Here is a 24,214-nt window from a genome sequence, read left to right as displayed (position 1 = left end):
TGTATCTAGCTGATTACACGCTGATAGCACGTTAATCGAAAATACCACACCATTACTGTACCAATGACAGTCAAATAATCTACAGAAAAGCATTACATTGCAAAATAATATGTCCAAGACTAGTGTCGCATGCACACACACACACACAGATTGTAGAATAGCTCCCTCTCTCCACCGTGTAACTCGACTCCCCCTACTGGTTGAACCAGGCAGAGCAGCGTCAAAAGACGTCATCTTGCGTCAACCACCGGCATCTAGCTTGCTACCGGCGGGAGACGCCTCGTTTTCCAGTCCCACATCTGTATATCTCCCGGTATGAATTATTTCCCCAGTCCGGCCCTGGTTGTGTGTGTATGTGTGTGATTGTGTGTGTGTGTGTGTGTGTGTGTGTGTGTGTGTGTGTGTGTGTGTGTGTGTGTGTGTGTGTGTGTGTGTGTGTGTGTGTGTGTGTGTGTGTGTGTGTGTGTGTGTGTGTGTGTGTGTGTGTGTGTGTGCGTGTGTGTGTATGTGGTTGTGTGGGTGGTTGTGTGTGTGTGTTCTTACTTACAGGGGTAGTTGTCGGGTGTGTGGTTTTGTGTGTCTGTGTGTGTGTGTGTGTGGCATGAATACCAAACCAAGCCGCATTTCTCGGAGACGCTCTCTGATTGGCCGACGCCTGTTTCTACACTGGTTAAGCTTAGGCACTCTTCGAAGTTGGTTAAGGTTAGAGTTTGTCTTAGAGCGTGACGGCAAGTTCTTTCGACGGTTAAGCTTAGGCACTCTTTCAAAGTTGGTTAAGGTTAGAGTTTGTCTTAGAGCGTGACGGCAAGTTCTTTCGACGGTTAAGCTTAGGCACTCTTTCGAAGTTGGTTAAGGTTAGAGTTTGTCTTAGAGCATGGCGATAGAACGCCAGGTAGTTTGCAGGCTGTTTGACGAGGAAATGGGCAAAGACACAGCTTGTCACGGATTGGGCAAACGCGTCAGTGGCCAATCAGAGAGCGTCAGTCAGTGCCAATAAGAGAGCGTCTCCGAGAAATGCGGCTTGGTTTGGTATACACGTGAGTGTGTGTGTGTGTGTGTGTGTGTGTGTGTGTGTGTGTGTGTGTGTGTGTGTGTGTGTGTGTGTGTGTGTGTGTGTGTGTGTGTGTGTGTGTGTGTGTGGGTGGTTGTGTGTGTTCTTACTTACAGGGGTAGTTGTCGGGTGTGTGGTTGTGTGTATGTGTGTGTGCTTGTGTGTGTTCATACTTGCAGGGGTAGTTGTCGGGGTGTGTGGTTGTGTGTTCTTACTTGCAGGGGTAGTTTTTGGGGTGTGTGGTTGTGTGTGTTCTTTTCATTTAATTTCAAACCTTTATTTAAACTTGAAAGGCAACTCAGGTTTCCCTTATTTACAGTCATGTCAAGTGTATATATAAAATCACACAGCATATAAAATCATAACAATAAGACAACAAGGCAAGGCAAAAAGTAAGGATGATGAATACATTTAAAGATGTACAACATGATTGACAAGTAGAGAACTGTTGGGAGTTATTTCCATGGGCTATTGGGCTACTGTAGGGGCATCATAGCAAAATGCAGATTTACCCTGTTCTGAGCAAACTGGAGGGACCTTAACCCTTGTGCAGGCTTGGTGCCGGTGGAGCTCATGAGGCTTAGAGGATGAAAGTCTGGATCAAGTTCAAAATCATATAATTTTAATTTTAATTAATATTAAAAAAAAAAATCCCCATGATTAACATTAAGAGCCTAACCTCAAGATATCTATGACAGATTACAAATATTTCAGAATTTTAACCACTTATATTCATGTTTGTTTGATAGTAAGTGCGTTTTTATGGGGGAAAAAAGCAGAAAAGGGCATATTTATCATATCTCTATATGTTTTAGACCCCATAATCCAGCATGTGAAAACTGCACAAAGTCCCTGTGAATAAGAAACTGCCCTTATAAAAAAAAAAATTACTAATTCGGTCAGAAATAGCTGAGACGCTATAATGTTAGTAAGCACTGATTATTGATTATTATCTCCGCGGGCGACCAGTACACGTTCTCCCGGTAGATTCTGAAGACACGCGCGCTGTCTGCTGACCACCAGCGCTGTTCCGCATACAGGGAGCTCAGCGTAGAGCCGGGGGGGCTGCACCAGGTGCGTATCTAGACCAAGCACTCTACTGGGGCACAGGGGGGCACTGAAGGATATGAAGCGGGCGCGCAAAGCACGTCCGCGCATTTTTTTTGTCCCGGTTTTGGCCGGTTTTGGGCGAAAATGGGTGGATTTTGTAAAAAAAGATTCTTTACTTTATTTCGGTTTTAGGGTTAGGTTAGGGTTATGTTATTTAATTATTTTGGGGGAGCCAGCCCCCCAAACTCCTGAAATGCATAGACATCTATGAAATAAATAAAACAATCTGACATTTATATTAAAAAGAGCTAGCCCCCCAAACCACTAAAATACATAGAAATCTATGCATTTTGGAACAGTTATATAGTCAAGAAAGCATTTAGTCATACTTAAAGTTTAAAGTGCTTTACTTGCATTGAACATTGCATTGAACATTGAACATTGAGGAGACATCATTAGAAAGCACAATGTATGTTTCCATAGTTACGCAGATGACACACAATTGTACATGTCCGCTGCACCAAATGATCACACAGCTATAAACTCCATTTCCGCCTGTCTCTTAGCAATAAACAAATGGATGACGAACAACTTACTAAAATTAAATGAGGGCAAAACTGAAATCCTACTAGTCGGTCCTATAACAAAAAGAGAAATGTTACAGAGCAACAGAGGTGGGACCAAGTCATTGTTTTGCAAGTCTCAAGTCAGTCTCAAGTCTTGGTACTCAAGTCCCGAGTCAAGTCCCAAGTCAAGACAGGCAAGTCCCGAGTCAAGTCCCAAGTCAAGACTGACAAGTCCCAAGTCGAGTCCCAAGTCCTAACCTTTGGGTTTCGAGTCCTAAACAAGTCATAATATCCGCTTCACCAAAAAAAATCATTATCAACTTGTTGGCAAAACATAATCTAATTTCTATAAATGTCATAATATTCAGAATCAGGGTTAGTCTCACAACTAGATACATTTGGGCAAGAGCTGCTTGAGAAAACCAGTTCGGGAGTATATTGAAAAAAAAAAATAAGGATCACCATATCCATTTTAAAGGTAGGATAACAATAACCAACATATTGTCTTCCCACTTGGACCAATAATTTATTTAACGTCTGCCTGCCCTGTATAGTCTATGGCACATGATCCATAATAGCAGACCTCGGTTCAACTAACTAGTCTACATTTTGGGGTATAAAAAATCATATCTATACATTTTGGGGTATAAAAAATCTGTACTGAAATGACAAGGCATCTCTGCATTTCGTATATTAGGTAGTTTATTACAGTAGGTATTAATTCGTGTGCGAGTTCTCGCTCTCTACCTTGAATCAATGACAAAAGTATTTTTCAATTGTTTGTATTGAGCCATACTGTATTGTACCCATTCTGCAATCTGTCAATCAATAAAAAAAAATTAAGGAGCAGCAGTACTGTTAGACTACTGCTGGCCATTCATCAACCGAGACATTGCTGATTGTTTTATTTTATATGACTACCAACTGCCTAACCAGCCGTGTATCAATCTGGGATGTAATGATAACGTTACCACACTGACTGTGTCGATGGCTCTCTCAGTTACAGTGGGTGACAATATTGTCACAAGGAAAGACGAAATTACATACCTAGGTTCCATCCTAGAAGCAAATCTTTCCTGTGACAAAATGCTATCCAATGTAATCAAACAAGTCAACCAACAAACTCGATTCTTGTACCGGATCTCCTCTCTGGTAAACAAGAATACCCTGAAGACTCTGGCAGGAGCACTCATTCAAGGGTACTATGACTATGCTTGCACCTCATGGTACCAAAGTACCTCAAAGGCGCTAAAAACAAGATTACAAACATCACAAAACAAACTGGTCAGACTACTACTTGACCTTGACCTTGTGTGTGTGTGTGTGTGTGTGTGTGTGTGTGTGTGTGTGTGTGTGTGTGTGTGTGTGTGTGTGTGTGTGTGTGTGTGTGCGTGTGTGTGTGTGTGTGTGTGTGTGTGTGTGTGTGTGTGTGTGTGTGTGTGTGTGTGTGTGTGTGTGTGGTTGTGTGTGTTCTTACTTACAGGGGTAGTTGTCGGGTGTGTGGTTGTGTGTATGTGTGTGTGCTTGTGTGTGTTCATACTTGCAGGGGTAGTTGTCGGGGTGTGTGGTTGTGTGTTCTTACTTGCAGGGGTAGTTTTTGGGGTGTGTGGTTGTGTGTGTTCTTTTCATTTCATTTCAAACCTTTATTTAAACTTGAAAGGCAACTCAGGTTTCCCTCATTTACAGTCATGTCAAGTGTATATATAAAATCACACAGCATATAAAATCATAACAATAAGACAACAAGGCAAGGCAAAAAGTAAGGATGATGAATACATTTAAAGATGTACAACATGATTGACAAGTAGAGAACTGTTGGGAGTTATTTCCATGGGCTATTGGGCTACTGTAGGGGCATCATAGCAAAATGCAGATTTACCCTGTTCTGAGCAAACTGGAGGGACCTTAACCCTTGTGCAGGCTTGGCGCCGGTGGAGCTCATGAGGCTTAGAGGATGAAAGTCTGGATCAAGTTCAAAATCATATAATTTTTTATTTTTAATATTAAAAAAAGAAATCCCCATGATTAACATTAAGAGCCTAACCTCAAGATATCTATGACAGATTACAAATATTTCAGAATTTTAACCACTTATATTCATGTTTGTTTGATAGTAAGTGCGTTTTTATGGGGGAAAAAAGCAGAAAAGGGCATATTTATCATATCTCTATATGTTTTAGACCCCATAATCCAGCATGTGAAAACTGCACAAAGTCCCTGTGAATAAGAAACTGCCCTTATAAAAAAAAAAATGACTAATTCGGTCAGAAATAGCTGAGACGCTAATGTTAGTAAGCACTGATTATTGATTATTATCTCCGCGGGCGACCAGTACACGTTCTCCCGGTAGATTCTGAAGACACGCGCGCTGTCTGCTGACCACCAGCGCTGTTCCGCATACAGGGAGCTCAGCGTAGAGCCGGGGGGGCTGCACCAGGTGCGTATCTAGACCAAGCACTCTACTGGGGCACAGGGGGGCACTGAAGGATATGAAGCGGGCGCGCAAAGCACGTCCGCGCATTTTTTTTGTCCCGGTTTTGGGCGAAAATGGGTGGATTTTGTAAAAAAAGATTCTTTACTTTATTTCGGTTTTAGGGTTAGGTTAGGGTTATGTTATTTAATTATTTTGGGGGAGCCAGCCCCCCAAACTCCTGAAATGCATAGACATCTATGAAATAAATAAAACAATCTGACATTTATATTAAAAAGAGCTAGCCCCCCAAACCACTAAAATACATAGAAATCTATGCATTTTGGAACAGTTATATAGTCAAGAAAGCATTTAGTCATACTTAAAGTTTAAAGTGCTTTACTTGCATTGAACATTGCATTGAACATTGAACATTGAGGAGACATCATTAGAAAGCACAATGTATGTTTCCATAGTTACGCAGATGACACACAATTGTACATGTCCGCTGCACCAAATGATCACACAGCTATAAACTCCATTTCCGCCTGTCTCTTAGCAATAAACAAATGGATGACGAACAACTTACTAAAATTAAATGAGGGCAAAACTGAAATCCTACTAGTCGGTCCTATAACAAAAAGAGAAATGTTACAGAGCAACAGAGGTGGGACCAAGTCATTGTTTTGCAAGTCTCAAGTCAGTCTCAAGTCTTGGTACTCAAGTCCCGAGTCAAGTCCCAAGTCAAGACAGGCAAGTCCCGAGTCAAGTCCCAAGTCAAGACTGACAAGTCCCAAGTCGAGTCCCAAGTCCTAACCTTTGGGTTTCGAGTCCTAAACAAGTCATAATATCCGCTTCACCAAAAAAAATCATTATCAACTTGTTGGCAAAACATAATCTAATTTCTATAAATGTCATAATATTCAGAATCAGGGTTAGTCTCACAACTAGATACATTTGGGCAAGAGCTGCTTGAGAAAACCAGTTCAGGAGTATATTGAGAAAAAAAAATAAGGATCACCATATCCATTTTAAAGGTAGGATAACAATAACCAACATATTGTCTTCCCACTTGGACCAATAATTTATTTAACGTCTGCCTGCCCTGTATAGTCTATGGCACATGATCCATAATAGCAGACCTCGGTTCAACTAACTAGTCTACATTTTGGGGTATAAAAAATCATATCTATACATTTTGGGGTATAAAAAATCTGTACTGAAATGACAAGGCATCTCTGCATTTCGTATATTAGGTAGTTTATTACAGTAGGTATTAATTCGTGTGCGAGTTCTCGCTCTCTACCTTGAATCAATGACAAAAGTATTTTTCAATTGTTTGTATTGAGCCATACTGTATTGTACCCATTCTGCAATCTGTCAATCAATAAAAAAAAAATTAAGGAGCAGCAGTACTGTTAGACTACTGCTGGCCATTCATCAACCGAGACATTGCTGATTGTTTTATTTTATATGACTACCAACTGCCTAGCCAGCCGTGTATCAATCTGGGATGTAATGATAACGTTACCACACTGACTGTGTCGATGGCTCTCTCAGTTAAAGTGGGTGACAATATTGTCACAAGGAAAGACGAAATTACATACCTAGGTTCCATCCTAGAAGCAAATCTTTCCTGTGACAAAATGCTATCCAATGTAATCAAACAAGTCAACCAACAAACTCGATTCTTGTACCGGATCTCCTCTCTGGTAAACAAGAATACCCTGAAGTCTCTGGCAGGAGCACTCATTCAAGGGTACTATGACTATGCTTGCACCTCATGGTACCAAAGTACCTCAAAGGCCCTAAAAACAAGATTACAAACATCACAAAACAAACTGGTCAGACTACTACTTGACCTTACTCCTAGAACCCACCTCACCCCTGCCCACTTTGACTATCTAGGATGGCTTAGAGTAGAAGACAGAGTACAGCAACTTGCAATGGGCCTGGTCTACAAGATACACTACACCACTGGGATACCCATGTACATGTCAAAATACTTCCCAAAGGCCAGTGAATACCACGACCACAACACCAGAGGGAGGTCCACAAATCATGTTAAACCCCGATTCGGCTCAAACAAGGGACTAAACACGTTTCGCAATTATGCCACATCAATGTGGAATGCCCTACCCACAGCTGTAAAGGAATGTGAATCACTACCCACTTTCAAAACCACTCTCAAAGAACACCTACGGGAGACTGCAATTTGAAACTGGCCCCTGTAAATGTCCTACCCCAACCCCCTCCAATGTACAGTAAATTACCTAACCCAAGAATACACGAGACCCTCTTCTTAGAACCAAGTATGGTTTCGTCCATATTCGAATGTACAGTTTTGCTTGTACAGTTGTACAGTTTCCCCCACCCCGCCTACCTAACCCGCCCCCCCACCCAACCACCTCCAATGTACAGTCCCCCCCCCACCTACCCAACCTCCTCCAATGTACAGTTTCTACGTCAAATGTACTCTCTTTTTTAGACTCTTTTTGTATCACAACCAGTACTGTATTTGTAAATCTGGTATGTCATAAATGTATAGATGTAGCAGTACTGTCTATCTGCATGTCATGTATGTCACTATGAATTGAAAAGGGGGGAACCTGATGTAAACAAGATGAAAGTCTTTCTCTGGTCTGCATCCCCTTAACAATTGTGTGTATTGAGCTGTACTGTACTGTACCCATTCTGCAATCTGTTAATAACATTTGCAATCAATCAATCAATAGCAAGCCAAGTTACTTACCGATTTGTGCAGCTTCAAATGTCGAACGAAGTAGTTGGAAGTTGTTGCTTGTTGTTGTTGCTTGAAGTTGTTTTTGAGACGCACGTTTTGCATACTGCAATTCGTTTTTTGTTGACCACCACCAGGTAGTTTTTATAAGCAAACGAAGCAATCTTTGGTATAATTTTCCACTGAATCCGTCGTTGTTAACGTTCGTAACGTAAGATAGGTTCTTTAAGCCAAGACGCAATTTACATTTAACTAAAACGTTATTTTCTTTGTGCTCAACAAAAGAGAAATAATGAGGATATCCAATGTCATGTGTAACGCTGGGCGCCGCCATGACAGTTTAACAAGTAAACAAAGAAAGAATAAAACACGGCCACTATCTCTGCAGATGAGACAGGACGAACACGGAAGTGCAACTCCGTTAGGGAAAATATACATGCAAGCCGAAATATATATATATTTTTTTGGGACCTTGATTGATCGATCACTGGGGCACAGCTGATCAACAGTGGGTCATGTGCCCCGGTGATAGTGGTCTAAATACGCCGATGGGCTGCACCCATCAGAGGGCTCCGTGATTCAGCGTGTGACACGCAATAGAGGGGAGAGGAGTGGAGGAGGAGTGGTTGCTGCGTGCTGATCACTCTCTCGCAACCCCCCCCCCCCCCCCACGGAGCAGTCTGCTGAGCTCTGCAGCCACATACCAGCATAGTCTCCGCCTCCTGCTGGCTTACTAGCTGGCAAAGTGGGCCATAGGACAATTGCGCCACCATGTGTTGAAATTCGGTAACAGCATCCCAGCACTAAAGCTTCGTTCATCACATTGTGGAAAAAGAGTTCATTTGATAATTCTATCAAAAATGTTATGAATGAGTGCAGATTAAAAAATGCGTTTTATAAGAATGTTCGTTTATTTGGACCTTGAAGTCCAGCATCCAACTCATCCTCTGTTACAATAATCACCAGGTGGTCAATTAACAAGGGGTTAGCTTGTAGCTATAGTTGGTAGTAGCTTACATCCAAGCATTAGTGGATAATGTTAGTAGAGGTCGATATGGTATCGGTAATGTTCAACCAATTCGCCTCTGTTGATAGTTCGTTAATAGTTAGGTTGCAATTTAGCAACCGGTTCTGGATAGTGTAGCCAGACATTAGTTGGTCTGCATGTAGTTGGTCTATAGTCAGCATGTACATTCAGTCAGCGTTTAGTCAGCAACGTACAATCAGACGTTAGTCAGATTATTTACCTATACAAAGGAAAGGAAAACAAGCGGCATTAATTAATAACTAGATACATGAATTAAAGAGAAATGCGGATATTAACGGCGCATATAATGCTACGTACCGTTGGCCAGTCAAGAGTTCGCCCACAGGGCTTTTCACCTTACAGTCTAGACTGAGAGTGTCACTTAAATAGCACGACGCGCCGGTGCAGAGACAGCTTACCTGCTCAGAGTCGCAATACGTACTCCAAAGTGCGTCCACTAGGCGGCACCAGATACTAATTAACTCATGCAATAAATGTATACAATAAATGTTACCCATGATAATAATGAGGGATAATAATGATAAATATATTGGGAAAAACGTCGGATAATTCTCCAGTACGGCTCAATACACACAATTGTTAAGGGGATGTAGACCAGAGAAAGACTTTCGTCTTGTTTACATCAGGGTCCCCCATTTTCAATTCATAATGAATTGTAAGTAAGGGTGCAATTAGCACCGTGCAAACCATTCTTTGTGGATCCCGCCCTTAGTCTTTGTAGTTACTGTCTGTTATTAGGTTCTCCGTTTAGTGTCTGTAGTCTGCTTGTTTTGTCCCAGTGTCTGGTGTTTGTCTTGTCGTCCATAGTTGTAGTTCCTTGTGTTGTTTCTTGTAGTTCTTTGTCAATCTGTTTCCCCTCCCAGGTGTCTCCAGTTGTAATCATCCCAGGTGTTTCTCGTTTGTCATTTGTTCCTGTGTATTTGAGTTCCTTGTTTCCTGTTGGTCCATTATTTCTGTTAACACTGTTGATGTTGCACTGTCCATGTTTCATGTTCAATGTTTCAAGTAAGTGTTCCCCTGTGTTAGATGTTAGCGTTCAGAGTTAATTATTTAGTTTCTCCTTTCCCCTCTTCCAGTGGTTACTGAGAGGTTTTGTTTTGTTATTTTTCGTTCCCTTGTTCTGTTTATTAGTCTTGTTTATTAAAAACCCTTGGACTTGCTGCCCGCCTCCACTTGTCTGCTATTGGGTCCTATTACACCACCATATTGTGACAGTGTGTTGTTGTGTGTGTTGTTGTGTGTGTGGTTATGTATGTGTGTATACTATGTTCTTATTTGCAGGGGTAGTTGTCGGGGGGTGTGTTTGTGCATGTGTGTCCTTACTTGCAGGCGTTGTTGTCAGGGGTGCGGTCGTGTTTGTGGGGGGTCTGGGCCGCCCACCTCTGACAGGCTTTACCAGATGTTGTCACAGCGATGGTTCCCCTGTAGGCCTCGCCCTTACCGGTGTAGCAGGTCAGCTCTGGGACAATGGTGGGACAATGGTCTGACACTAGAGGAGAAGAAAGGAGGGATGGAGGAAGGGAGGGAAGGATGAATGAATTGATAGATGGTTTAACCTTCATCATCAACATCATCACCATCATCACCTTAATCATCATCATTACCACCCTCCACTTCATCCTACCTGGCTCCGGGGCATCTCGACAGCGGTTGACTCTACAGTACTCCCAGCGTGTCTCTGACTCGGTGGTGTAACACCACGGCATCTGCTCGTTGTCTGGGTTACGACAGTAGTTGTTATCTAGACCTCTGACAGACAGACAGAGAGACAGACAGTTGTCAGCGTGGAGTCGTGTGTGTGTTCATACTTGCAGGGTAAGTTGCCAGGTGTGTGGTTTTGTGTGTGTGTATGTGTGTGGTTGTGTGTTCTTACTTGCAGGGGTAGTTGTTTGGGGTGTGTGGTTGTGTGTCCTTACTTGCAGGGGTAGTTGTTGGGGTGTGTGGTTGTGTGTGTGGTTGTGTGTTCTTACTTACAGGGGTAGTTGTCGGGTGTGTGTGTGGTTGTGTGTTCTTACTTACAGGGGTAGTTTTTGGGGGGTGTGGTTGTGTGTTCTTACTTGCAGGGGTAGTTGTCGGGTGTGTTTGTGGTTGTGTGTTCTTACTTACAGGGGTAGTTTTTGGGGTGTGTGGTTGTGTGTCCTTACTTACAGGGGTAGTTGTCGGGTGTGTTTGTGGTTGTGTGTTCTTACTTACAGGGGTATTTTTTGGGTGTGTTTGTGGTTGTGTGTTCTTACTTGCAGGGGTAGTGTTTGGGGGGTGTGGTTGTGTGTTCTTACTTGCAGGGGTAGTTGTCGGTGTGTTTGTGGTTGTGTGTTCTTACTTGCAGGGGTAGTTGTCGGGTGTGTTTGTGGTTGTGTGTTCTTACTTGCAGGGGTAGTGTTTGGGGGGTGTGGTTGTGTGTTCTTACTTGCAGGGGTAGTTGTCGGGTGTGTTTGTGGTTGTGTGTTCTTACTTGCAGGGGTAGTGTTTGGGGGGTGTGGTTGTGTGTGTTCTTTTCATTTAATTTCAAACCTTTATTTAAACTCGAAAGGCAACTCAGGTTTCCCTCATTTACAGTCATGTCAAGTGTATATATAAAATCACACAGCATATAAAATCATAACAATAAGACAACAAGGCAAGGCAAAAAGTAAGGATAATAAATACATTTAAAGATGTACAAGATGATTGACAAAGTAGAGAACTGTTGGGAGTTATTTCCATGGGCTACTGTAGGGGCATCATAGCAAAATGCAGATTTACCCTGTTCTGAGCAAACTGGAGGGACCTTAAGGACCTATCGTATCTATCATCCGTCGTTATTAACGTTCGTAACGTAAGATATGTTCTTTAAGCCAAGACACAATTTACATTTAACTAAAACGTTATTTTCTTTGTGCTCAACAAAAGAGAAATAATGAGGATATCCAATATCATGTGTAACACTGGGCGCCGCCATGACAGTTTAACAAGTAAACAAAGAAAGAATAAAACACGCCCACTATCTCCGCAGATGAGACAGGACGAACACGGAAGTGCAACTCCGTTAATGAAAATATACACGCGAGCCGAATCTTTTATTTTTTTGGGACCTTGGTTGATCGATCACTGGGGCACAGCTGATCAACAGTGGGTCATGTGCCCCAGTGATAGTGGTCTAAATACGCCGATGGGCTGCACCCATCAGAGGGCTCCGTGATTCAGCGTGTGACACGCAATAGAGGGGAGAGGAGTGGAGGAGGAGTGGAGGAGTGGTTGCTGCGTGCTGATCGCTCTCTCGCAACCCCCCCCCCCCCCCCCCCCCACGGAGCAGTGTGCTGAGCTCTGCAGCCACATACCAGCATAGTCTCCGCCTCCTGCTGGCTTACTAGCTGGCAAAGTGGGCCATAGGACAATTGCGCCACCATGGGTTGAAATTCGGTAACAGCATCCCAGCACTAAAGCTTCGTTCATCACATTGTGGAAAAAGAGTTAATTTGATAATTCTATCAAAAATGTTATGAATGAGTGCAGATTAAAAAATGCGTTTTTACATGGAAGTGAATGGGATGAAACTGGACACCAGGACCCCTGTAGGCACCCTATATTAATAACTTTTTTTTAGAGCGTTTCAAATCATAATCTTTTGACATAATGAAAATATATGTAAAATGGAGATATCGTCCCAATTTCATGAAATAATCATCAACACAGACACCGCTGTGCTCACACACACACACACACACACACACACAAAATTCAAATTCACAGAATCGGGACCAGGGATGCACAAGGGTTTTAAGGACCAGCCAGCCACTAGAACGGGTTCCATAGGTTCCAAAATTCCGTTCCAATAAGGATGTTGTATAAGGAGGTAGCTTGCAATAAGAGTCTTACAAATGAACAAATACCAGTGTTTGTTGCGCCTCTACGTCAGAGAGGGCCAACCAACCTTCTCATAAAGGACATAGTGATGAGTGTCGTATCTATCATTAGTGATGAATCTGAGGGCAGAGTACAGTAATAGTGATCTTACTTGCAGAGGTAGTTGTCGGGGGGGGGGGGGGGGTGTAACGTCCCACCAGTCCATGGACTGTTCTCCCCTGCTCTACCTCTCCCTGTCCCTGTATGTGTTTTCCTGGTATTTCTGTCCCTTAGTGTTCTTTCCCTTCTCTCTCTCTCTTGCTCTCTCCTTCTCTCTCTTGTTCTTCATATTCCCCTGTTAGTCTAGTGTTAATCTTCTTGTCTTGTATTAGGTTACTGTTTAGTCTTAGGGCGGGATCCACAAAGAATGGATTGCACGGTGCTAATTGTACCCTTACTTACAATGCACGGTGATTGATTGATTGAAAATTGTATTAACAGATTGCAGAATGGGTACAATACAGTACGGCTCAATACACACAATTGTTAAGGGGATGTAAACCAGAGAAAGACTTTCGTCTTGTTTACATCAGGGTCCCCCATTTTCAATTCATAATGAATTGTAAGTAAGGGTGCAATTAGCACCGTGCAAACCATTCTTTGTGGATCCCGCCCTTAGTCTTTGTAGTTACTGTCTGTTATTAGGTTCTCCGTTTAGTGTCTGTAGTCTGCTTGTTTTGTCCCAGTGTCTGGTGTTTGTCTTGTCGTCCATAGTTGTAGTTCCTTGTGTTGTTTCTTGTAGTTCTTTGTCAATCTGTTTCCCCTCCCAGGTGTCTCCAGTTGTAATCATCCCAGGTGTTTCTCGTTTGTCATTTGTCCCTGTGTATTTGAGTTCCTTGTTTCCTGTTGGTCCATTATTTCTGTTAACACTGTTGATGTTGCACTGTCCATGTTTCATGTTCCATGTTTCATGTTCCATGTTTCAAGTAAGTGTTCCCCTGTGTTAGATGTTAGCGTTCAGAGTTAATTATTTAGTTTCTCCTTTCCCCTCTTCCAGTAGTTACTGAGAGGTTTTGTTTTGTTATTTTTCGTTCCCTTGTTCTGTTTATTAGTCTTGTTTATTAAAAACCCTTGGACTTGCTGCCCGCCTCCACTTGTCTGCTATTGGGTCCTATTACACCACCATATTGTGACAGTGTGTTGTTGTGTGTGTTGTTGTGTGTGTGGTTATGTATGTGTGTATACTATGTTCTTATTTGCAGGGGTAGTTGTCAGGGGTGTGTGTTTGTGTATGTGTGTCCTTACTTGCAGGCGTTGTTGTCGGGGGTGCGGTCGTGTTTGTGGGGGGTCTGGGCCGCCCACCTCTGACAGGCTTTACCAGATGTTGTCACAGCGATGGTTCCCCTGTAGGCCTCGCCCTTACAGGTGTAGCAGGTCAGCTCTGGGACAATGGTGGGACAATGGTCTGACAGTAGAGGAGAAGAAAGGAGGGATGGAGGAAGGGAGGGAAGGATGAATGAATTGATAGATGGTTTAACCTTCATCATCAACATCATCACCATCATCACCTTAATCATCATCATTACCACCCTCCTCTTCATCCTACCTGGCTCCGGGGCATCTCGACAGCGGTTGACTCTACAGTACTCCCAGCGTGTCTCTGACTCGGTGGTGTAACACCACGGCATCCGCTCGTTGTCTGGATTACGACAGTAGTTGTTCTCTAGACCTCTGACAGACAGACAGAGAGAGAGACAGTTGTCAGCGTGGAGTCGTGTGTGTGTTCATACTTGCAGGGTAAGTTGCCAGGTGTGTGGTTGTGTGTTCTTACTTGCAGGGGTAGTTGTTTGGGGTGTGTGGTTGTGTGTCCTTACTTGCAGGGGTAGTTGTTGGGGTGTGTGGTTGTGTGTGTGGTTGTGTGTGTGGTTGTGTGTTCTTACTTACAGGCAGGGCCGACTCAGGGGGTGTGCGAGCAGTGCGGTCGCACAGGGCCTCGCGGGAAGGGGGGCCTCGCACAAAAAATAAATAAATAAATAAATATTTTTTATTTATTATTTTTTTTATTATTATTCTTTTTTTATTTTTTTTTGCGAGGCCCCCCTTCCCGCGAGGCCCTTTTTCATCACACACCTAAAATCTAGTTTTGCTTATATGCTTATATATTTCACATTAGACACGTTTGTAGAATGTTCCTGGCTCTGCGGCTCTGCAGACATACTCACTATTGGAGCTCTGCACATACTATTGGTTTCAACTAAGGGAGGGGTTACATCATGTGTACGCCGGCTTGCGTCAGCTGCGTTTGACTATTTCGCGCGTGCAGCTTTGGAGGTTATGCTTAGTTATGCCAGCCAAAACGAAGAGGGCGGTCATTCGGCAGATGGACTGAAGATGAAAGTTGTTGCATGTTAGATAGTTTCAGTCAGGCTAGCCATCCCGGCTAAAAGCAGGGACAGCTAGTTAGCTTTAGCTACGTTATAATATTGAGTGCTAACGTCGGGATAGCCATGATGATGTCGGCTAGTAGCTAGCTTAGCTAAAGGCTAACTAGCGTTAGCTAACCTAGAGAGAGCGCGTGCAGGATTGTTATGCCAAGATGAAGAGGACGGTCGTTCGGCAGATGAACTTCGTCAACTCCACGCGGTTGTCTCCATCCTCTTGGACGTTTGGTGAGTTTTTAATGCACTCTATTCTATTCCCGCCGTGGATATCTCTCTCTCTCTCTCTCGGGAGCCAAACGGGCCGGCTAGGTAGTAGCTAACGGTGTGTGGCCTGGTGTCAGCACCTGTAGTGGGACGTGTATTGCCTTCTTTTTCCCTTCTCTCTTCGTATGAGAAGAGGAAAACACAGCGGCTGTCTGAAGTGTTGGCCTGTATTGCTTTTCTCACGTTGTACAGTTTTTCAGTGGTAGCCGCATAGCTTGCTTCTGCGTTAGCTAGTGGTTAGCGATAGCCGGGTTGAGCTAACTGTTAGCCAGTTAGCTGTTTAGCTACGACGTTAGCTGCTCGTTTTCGCTCGGCTGGGAGCGTTAGCTTGATGCTATCAGTTAGCCTAGAGTTAGCTGTTAGCTTGTGCTACGACCATTGACATTAGCCGTGAGAATAGCAGGCCCTGGCACTCTAACTACGACATCATATTTGACAGAAGATGTAGTCGGGCCTGCACCATGACAAGGCGCCGGCCATAGCTTCTTTTTGTCCCGCCAGCGAGAGGCCTTTCGTCAACGTGGAGACCTGTGTTGCGGCCTTTCACCCTGCGTTCCTTGGTGCAGGTAAGATGTCCATTGGACATTACCCCACTCTTCCTTCCTTCCCCTCCCGAATGTTTTGTTAATAACGATGTTTTTTTCCAGGCAAAACATATGTTACTTCACAGCATTTGGAGATACGACATGTGCTGTGTGTGAATTGTCTTGGTCGTTTGTGTAGCTTGGGTAGCGTTGGCCAAAGCTGTGTGTGGCCTGGTGTCAGTACCTGGCTACTCTATTTGCAGTTAGCCTATTTAGCTGATGTCGGCCATTGGCTCCTTGCTACTTTGTTTTCTCTGGTATAGACCCTCTTCTCTTTGGATTTAAGTGTTGATCTTTGTCCTTTTGGATCTATGTATATTCATGTTGCCTTTGTGAAGTTATCTTTTCCTTCTGTTTTGTTCTTCCATTAAAAGTTGAATATCCTTTAGGGGCTCATCTTTGCTTATCTCTCTCATACATGCTCTCTCTCTAACACAGACATGCTCTCTCTCTCTAACACACAAACACACATGCTCTCTCTCTCTCTCTCTCTTTCTAACACACACAGTCTGCCTATGGCTGCCTTTCTCGATGGCTAGGCTGTGCTCGCTGAGTCTGTACCTAGTCAAGGATCTTCAGTCACAGTGCTCAGGTATTCTGCCACTGTGTACTCTCTGTTTAGGGCCAAATAGCATTTCAATTTGCTCTGGTTTTGGGTTGTTTCTTTCCAATGTGTCTCTCTCTCTCTCTCTCTCTCTCTCTCTCTCTCTCTCTCTGGCCTTGCTCTGGTGGAGGGTCAGGGGCATTGCCGGGTCTGTGCAGCGATAACACTGTATATTGACTGTAGAACGGGAGCTCTCTCTCGCTCTCTCTCTTGCTATATGTTGACTGTATCATGCCCAGCCTCGGGCAGCGCTATTATTTAAGAATATGTTGACTGTATGAAAAAAAATAAAATAAAAATGTTTTGACCTTTTAGGGGGGGGGGGGGGGGGGGGGGGGGGGGCTCACGTTCATTTCTCCCAGGCGGCCCTGCTAACAGGGGTAGTTGTCGGGTGTGTGTGTGGTTGTGTGTTCTTACTTACAGGGGTAGTTTTTGGGGGGTGTGGTTGTGTGTTCTTACTTGCAGGGGTAGTTGTCGGGTGTGTGTGTGGTTGTGTGTTCTTACTTACATGGGTAGTTTTTGGGGTGTGTGGTTGTGTGTTCTTACTTACAGGGGTAGTTGTCGGGTGTGTGTGTGGTTGTGTGTTCTTACTTACAGGGGTAGTTTTTGGGGTGTGTGGTTGTGTGTCCTTACTTACAGGGGTAGTTGTCGGGTGTGTGTGTGGTTGTGTGTTCTTACTTACAGGGGTAGTTTTTGGGGGGTGTGGTTGTGTGTTCTTACTTACAGGGGTAGTTGTCGGGTGTGTTTGTGGTTGTCTGTTCTTACTTGCAGGGGTAGTGTTTGGGGGGTGTGGTTGTGTGTGTTCTTTTCATTTAATTTCAAACCTTTATTTAAACTCGAAAGGCAACTCAGGTTTCCCTCATTTACAGTCATGTCAAGTGTATATATAAAATCACACAGCATATAAAATCATAACAATAAGACAACAAGGCGAGGCAAAAAGTAAGGAATAATAAATACATTTAAAGATGTACAACATGATTGACAAAGTAGAGAACTGTTGGGAGTTATTTCCATGGGCTACTGTAGGGGCATCATAGCAAAATGCAGATTTACCCTGTTCTGAGCAAACTGGAGGGACCTTAAGGACCTATCGTATCTATCATCCGTCGTTATTAACGTTCGTAGCGTAAGATACGTTCTTTAAGCCAAGACACAATTTACATTTAACTAAAACGTTATTTTCTTTGTGCTCAACAAAAGAGAAATAATGAGGATATCCAATATCATGTGTAACGCTGGGCGCCGCCATGACAGTTTAACAAGTAAACAAAGAAAGAATAAAACACGCCCATTATCTCCGCAGATGAGACAGGACGAACACGGAAGTGCAACTCCGTTAGGGAAAATATACACGCGAGCCGAATTTTTTTATATTTTTTTTGGGGCCTTGATTGATCGATCACTGGGGCACAGCTGATCAACAGTGGGTCATGTGCCCCGGTGATAGTGGTCTAAATACGCCGATGGGCTGCACCCATCAGAGGGCTCCGTGATTCAGCGTGTGACACGCAATAGAGGGGAGAGGAGTGGAGGAGGAGTGGAGGAGTGGTTGCTGCGTGCTGATCGCTCTCTCGCAACCCCCCCCCCACGGAGCCAGGCACGTGCACACATAGAGGCCAAGGGGTGCCTGAGCACCTGCCTTTTTGAGCCTCATCAAAAAAGTGCCCTTTTTGAAAAAGAAAATATTTTTTATTTAATTTTTAATTTTAATTTTTTTACCGTTACGCATATAGACTGCCCTTCCAACTGAAAAATGTCAGGATAGAATCAAAATATTAGGTAAAGAGAGAGATGCCCCATATTCCATTGCAGTTTGCACGGCCTCCTCAGCGTGCCTCTCCGCGGACCTATATATTTTATGCATAGCGTGGGTGGTGATGATGATGATGATAGAAACCGCTGTGGCGCATACAGTTGAATGCTGGTATTACTCTCATTGAGGGACACGAAGAAATCAAGTCCGATGGGATTTGGGAATCTCAAATACAAATCGGGATTGGAATAAAAAATGCATTTATATTAAACAATACAGAATATACAGCACAGCACTTCTTGGGGTCTGTAGGGTAAGCACTTATTCCCTCCCCCCTGAACATTTATGGAGATGTATGGGCCTTTTAAGTCAGTGATAAAAGTGTCTTTCAAGGATAAGTGAGCTCCTGCACTGATTATTATAGTTCAATATTCAATATTTGATCACCAAAACCCCCCAAAAAACATAAAAAGGGGGCCCCCTGCCCGAAAAGGGCCCTTACAAATCGAGCTTGCGCGCTACGCGCGCTCGGTTAATATATGCACACAAGTGTAGTGCCCTTTTCAGCCCTTGAGCACCTGCCCCTCTAAAGTCCTGTGCACGTCCCTGCACGGAGCAGTCTGTTGACCTCTGCAGCCACATACCAGCATAGTCTCCGCCTCCTGCTGGCTTACTAGCTGGCAAAGTGGGCCATAGGACAATTGCGCCGCCATGTGTTGAAATTCGGTAACAGCATCCCAGCACTAAAGCTTCGTTCATCACATTGTGGAAAAAGAGTTAATTTGATAATTCTATCAAAAATGTTATGAATGAGTGCAGATTAAAAAATGCGTTTTAACATGGAAGTGAATGGGATAAAACTGGACACCAGGACCCCTGTAGGCACCCTATATTAATAACTTTTTTTTTAGAGCGTTTCAAATCATAATCTTTTGACATAATGAAAATATATGTAAAATGGAGATATCGTCCCAATTTCATGAAATAATCATCAACACAGACACTGCTGTGCTCACACACACACACACAACATTCAAAAATCACAGAATCGGGACCAGGGATGAACAAGGGTTTTAAGGACCAGCCAGCCACTAGAACGGGTTCCATAGGTTCCAAAATTCCGTTCCAATAAGGATGTTGTATAAGGAGGTAGCTTGCAATAAGAGTCTTACAAATGAACAAATACCAGTGTTTGTTGCGCCTCTACGTCAGAGAGGGCCAACCAACCTTCTCATAAAGGACATAGTGATGAGTGTCGTATCTATCATTAGTGATGAATCTGAGGGCAGAGTACAGAAATAGTGATCTTACTTGCAGAGGTAGTTGTCGGGGGGGGGGGGGGGGGGGTGTAACGTCCCACCAGTCCATGGACTGTTCTCCCCTGCTCTACCTCTCCCTGTCCCTGTATGTGTTTTCCTGGTATTTCTGTCCCTTAGTGTTCTTTCCCTTCTCTCTCTCTCTTGCTCTCTCCTTCTCTCTCTTGTTCTTCATGTTCCCCTGTTAGTCTAGTGTTAATCTTCTTGTCTTGTATTAGGTTACTGTTTAGTCTTAGGGCGGGATCCACAAAGAATGGATTGCACGGTGCTAATTGTACCCTTACTTACAATGCACGGTGATTGATTGATTGAAAATTGTATTAACAGATTGCAGAATGGGTACAATACAGTACGGCTCAATACACACAATTGTTAAGGGGATGTAAACCAGAGAAAGACTTTCGTCTTGTTTACATCAGGGTCCCCCATTTTCAATTCATAATGAATTGTAAGTAAGGGTGCAATTAGCACCGTGCAAACCATTCTTTGTGGATCCCGCCCTTAGTCTTTGTAGTTACTGTCTGTTATTAGGTTCTCCGTTTAGTGTCTGTAGTCTGCTTGTTTTGTCCCAGTGTCTGGTGTTTGTCTTGTCGTCCATAGTTGTAGTTCCTTGTGTTGTTTCTTGTAGTTCTTTGTCAATCTGTTTCCCCTCCCAGGTGTCTCCAGTTGTAATCATCCCAGGTGTTTCTCGTTTGTCATTTGTCCCTGTGTATTTGAGTTCCTTGTTTCCTGTTGGTCCATTATTTCTGTTAACACTGTTGATGTTGCACTGTCCATGTTTCATGTTCCATGTTTCATGTTCCATGTTTCAAGTAAGTGTTCCCCTGTGTTAGATGTTAGCGTTCAGAGTTAATTATTTAGTTTCTCCTTTCCCCTCTTCCAGTGGTTACTGAGAGGTTTTGTTTTGTTATTTTTCGTTCCCTTGTTCTGTTTATTAGTCTTGTTTATTAAAAACCCTTGGACTTGCTGCCCGCCTCCACTTGTCTGCTATTGGGTCCTATTACACCACCATATTGTGACAGTGTGTTGTTGTGTGTGTTGTTGTGTGTGTGGTTATGTATGTGTGTATACTATGTTCTTATTTGCAGGGGTAGTTGTCAGGGGTGTGTGTTTGTGTATGTGTGTCCTTACTTGCAGGCGTTGTTGTCGGGGGTGCGGTCGTGTTTGTGGGGGGTCTGGGCCGCCCACCTCTGACAGGCTTTACCAGATGTTGTCACAGCGATGGTTCCCCTGTAGGCCTCGCCCTTACAGGTGTAGCAGGTCAGCTCTGGGACAATGGTGGGACAATGGTCTGACAGTAGAGGAGAAGAAAGGAGGGATGGAGGAAGGGAGGGAAGGATGAATGAATTGATAGATGGTTTAACCTTCATCATCAACATCATCACCATCATCACCTTAATCATCATCATTACCACCCTCCTCTTCATCCTACCTGGCTCCGGGGCATCTCGACAGCGGTTGACTCTACAGTACTCCCAGCGTGTCTCTGACTCGGTGGTGTAACACCACGGCATCCGCTCGTTGTCTGGATTACGACAGTAGTTGTTCTCTAGACCTCTGACAGACAGACAGAGAGAGAGACAGTTGTCAGCGTGGAGTCGTGTGTGTGTTCATACTTGCAGGGTAAGTTGCCAGGTGTGTGGTTGTGTGTTCTTACTTGCAGGGGTAGTTGTTTGGGGTGTGTGGTTGTGTGTCCTTACTTGCAGGGGTAGTTGTTGGGGTGTGTGGTTGTGTGTGTGGTTGTGTGTGTGGTTGTGTGTTCTTACTTACAGGCAGGGCCGCCTCAGGGGGTGTGCGAGCAGTGCGGTCGCACAGGGCCTCGCGGGAAGGGGGGCCTCGCACAAAAAATAAATAAATAAATAAATATTTTTTATTTATTATTTTTTTTATTATTATTCTTTTTTTATTTTTTTTTGCGAGGCCCCCCTTCCCGCGAGGCCCTTTTTCATCACACACCTAAAATCTAGTTTTGCTTATATGCTTATATATTTCACATTAGACACGTTTGTAGAATGTTCCTGGCTCTGCGGCTCTGCAGACATACTCACTATTGGAGCTCTGCACATACTATTGGTTTCAACTAAGGGAGGGGTTACATCATGTGTACGCCGGCTTGCGTCAGCTGCGTTTGACTATTTCGCGCGTGCAGCTTTGGAGGTTATGCTTAGTTATGCCAGCCAAAACGAAGAGGGCGGTCATTCGGCAGATGGACTGAAGATGAAAGTTGTTGCATGTTAGATAGTTTCAGTCAGGCTAGCCATCCCGGCTAAAAGCAGGGACAGCTAGTTAGCTTTAGCTACGTTATAATATTGAGTGCTAACGTCGGGATAGCCATGATGATGTCGGCTAGTAGCTAGCTTAGCTAAAGGCTAACTAGCGTTAGCTAACCTAGAGAGAGCGCGTGCAGGATTGTTATGCCAAGATGAAGAGGACGGTCGTTCGGCAGATGAACTTCGTCAACTCCACGCGGTTGTCTCCATCCTCTTGGACGTTTGGTGAGTTTTTAATGCACTCTATTCTATTCCCGCCGTGGATATCTCTCTCTCTCTCTCTCTCGGGAGCCAAACGGGCCGGCTAGGTAGTAGCTAACGGTGTGTGGCCTGGTGTCAGCACCTGTAGTGGGACGTGTATTGCCTTCTTTTTCCCTTCTCTCTTCGTATGAGAAGAGGAAAACACAGCGGCTGTCTGAAGTGTTGGCCTGTATTGCTTTTCTCACGTTGTACAGTTTTTCAGTGGTAGCCGCATAGCTTGCTTCTGCGTTAGCTAGTGGTTAGCGATAGCCGGGTTGAGCTAACTGTTAGCCAGTTAGCTGTTTAGCTACGACGTTAGCTGCTCGTTTTCGCTCGGCTGGGAGCGTTAGCTTGATGCTATCAGTTAGCCTAGAGTTAGCTGTTAGCTTGTGCTACGACCATTGACATTAGCCGTGAGAATAGCAGGCCCTGGCACTCTAACTACGACATCATATTTGACAGAAGATGTAGTCGGGCCTGCACCATGACAAGGCGCCGGCCATAGCTTCTTTTTGTCCCGCCAGCGAGAGGCCTTTCGTCAACGTGGAGACCTGTGTTGCGGCCTTTCACCCTGCGTTCCTTGGTGCAGGTAAGATGTCCATTGGACATTACCCCACTCTTCCTTCCTTCCCCTCCCGAATGTTTTGTTAATAACGATGTTTTTTTCCAGGCAAAACATATGTTACTTCACAGCATTTGGAGATACGACATGTGCTGTGTGTGAATTGTCTTGGTCGTTTGTGTAGCTTGGGTAGCGTTGGCCAAAGCTGTGTGTGGCCTGGTGTCAGTACCTGGCTACTCTATTTGCAGTTAGCCTATTTAGCTGATGTCGGCCATTGGCTCCTTGCTACTTTGTTTTCTCTGGTATAGACCCTCTTCTCTTTGGATTTAAGTGTTGATCTTTGTCCTTTTGGATCTATGTATATTCATGTTGCCTTTGTGAAGTTATCTTTTCCTTCTGTTTTGTTCTTCCATTAAAAGTTGAATATCCTTTAGGGGCTCATCTTTGCTTATCTCTCTCATACATGCTCTCTCTCTAACACAGACATGCTCTCTCTCTCTAACACACAAACACACATGCTCTCTCTCTCTCTCTCTCTCTTTCTAACACACACAGTCTGCCTATGGCTGCCTTTCTCGATGGCTAGGCTGTGCTCGCTGAGTCTGTACCTAGTCAAGGATCTTCAGTCACAGTGCTCAGGTATTCTGCCACTGTGTACTCTCTGTTTACATTTACATTTACATTTAGTCATTTAGCTGACGCTTTTATCCAAAGCGACTTACAAGTTCTGTACGACAAGCCATCAGGAAGAGCACAACTCTATCAGCTGAGTAACAATGTTCATCAAAGTGTTGAGTGCTACAGTGTAGGTTAGTTTATTAGGACAAGTGCATGACAGTATGGTTAGTTAGGGTTAGATTTTTTTTTTTTTTTTTTTTTTTTTTTTTTTTTAATTCAGATAATGGTTGAAGAAGTGAGTCTTTAGTCGACGGCGAAAGATTGGACGTGTTTCGGCTGTCCTAACTGGGGTGGGTAGTTCATTCCACCATTGTGGGGCAAGGACTGAGAATAGGCGACTTCTCTTTGATGACCCTCCCGGAGCTTGGATAGGAGTAGGTCTGAGGCGGCCAGAAGATGCAGAGCGTAGGGGTCTTGAGGGTGTGTAGTTAGAGACCATTGACCGGAGGTAGGCGGGAGCAGTTCCCTTTGCCGCACGGTATGCTAGGTCAAGGGCCTTGAAGCGGATTCGTGCAGCAATGGGGAGCCAGTGCAGGTCCCTAAGAAGTGGGGTGACATGGGCCGACTTCGGTAGGTTTGAGATCAGGCGGGCCGCTGCGTTCTGAATGAGTTGAAGAGGCTTAGTGGCAGTGGCCGGGAGGCCAGCGAGCAGTGCGTTGCAGTAGTCGAGGCGGGAGATGACTGTTGATTGGACGAGGAGTTGGGTGGCTTCTTTTGTCAGGAAGGGGCGTATCCTTCTGACGTTGCTCAGGAGGAATCGGCAGGTTCTGGTTGTCGCTGCGATGTGAGCAGAGAAGTTCAACTGGTCGTCG

Source organism: Notolepis coatsorum (assembly GCF_963971535.1).
Source record: "Notolepis coatsorum genome assembly, chromosome: 19".
Taxonomy (NCBI): Eukaryota; Metazoa; Chordata; class Actinopteri; order Aulopiformes; family Paralepididae; genus Notolepis; species Notolepis coatsorum.
Note: the sequence above shows the minus strand (reverse complement) of the source record.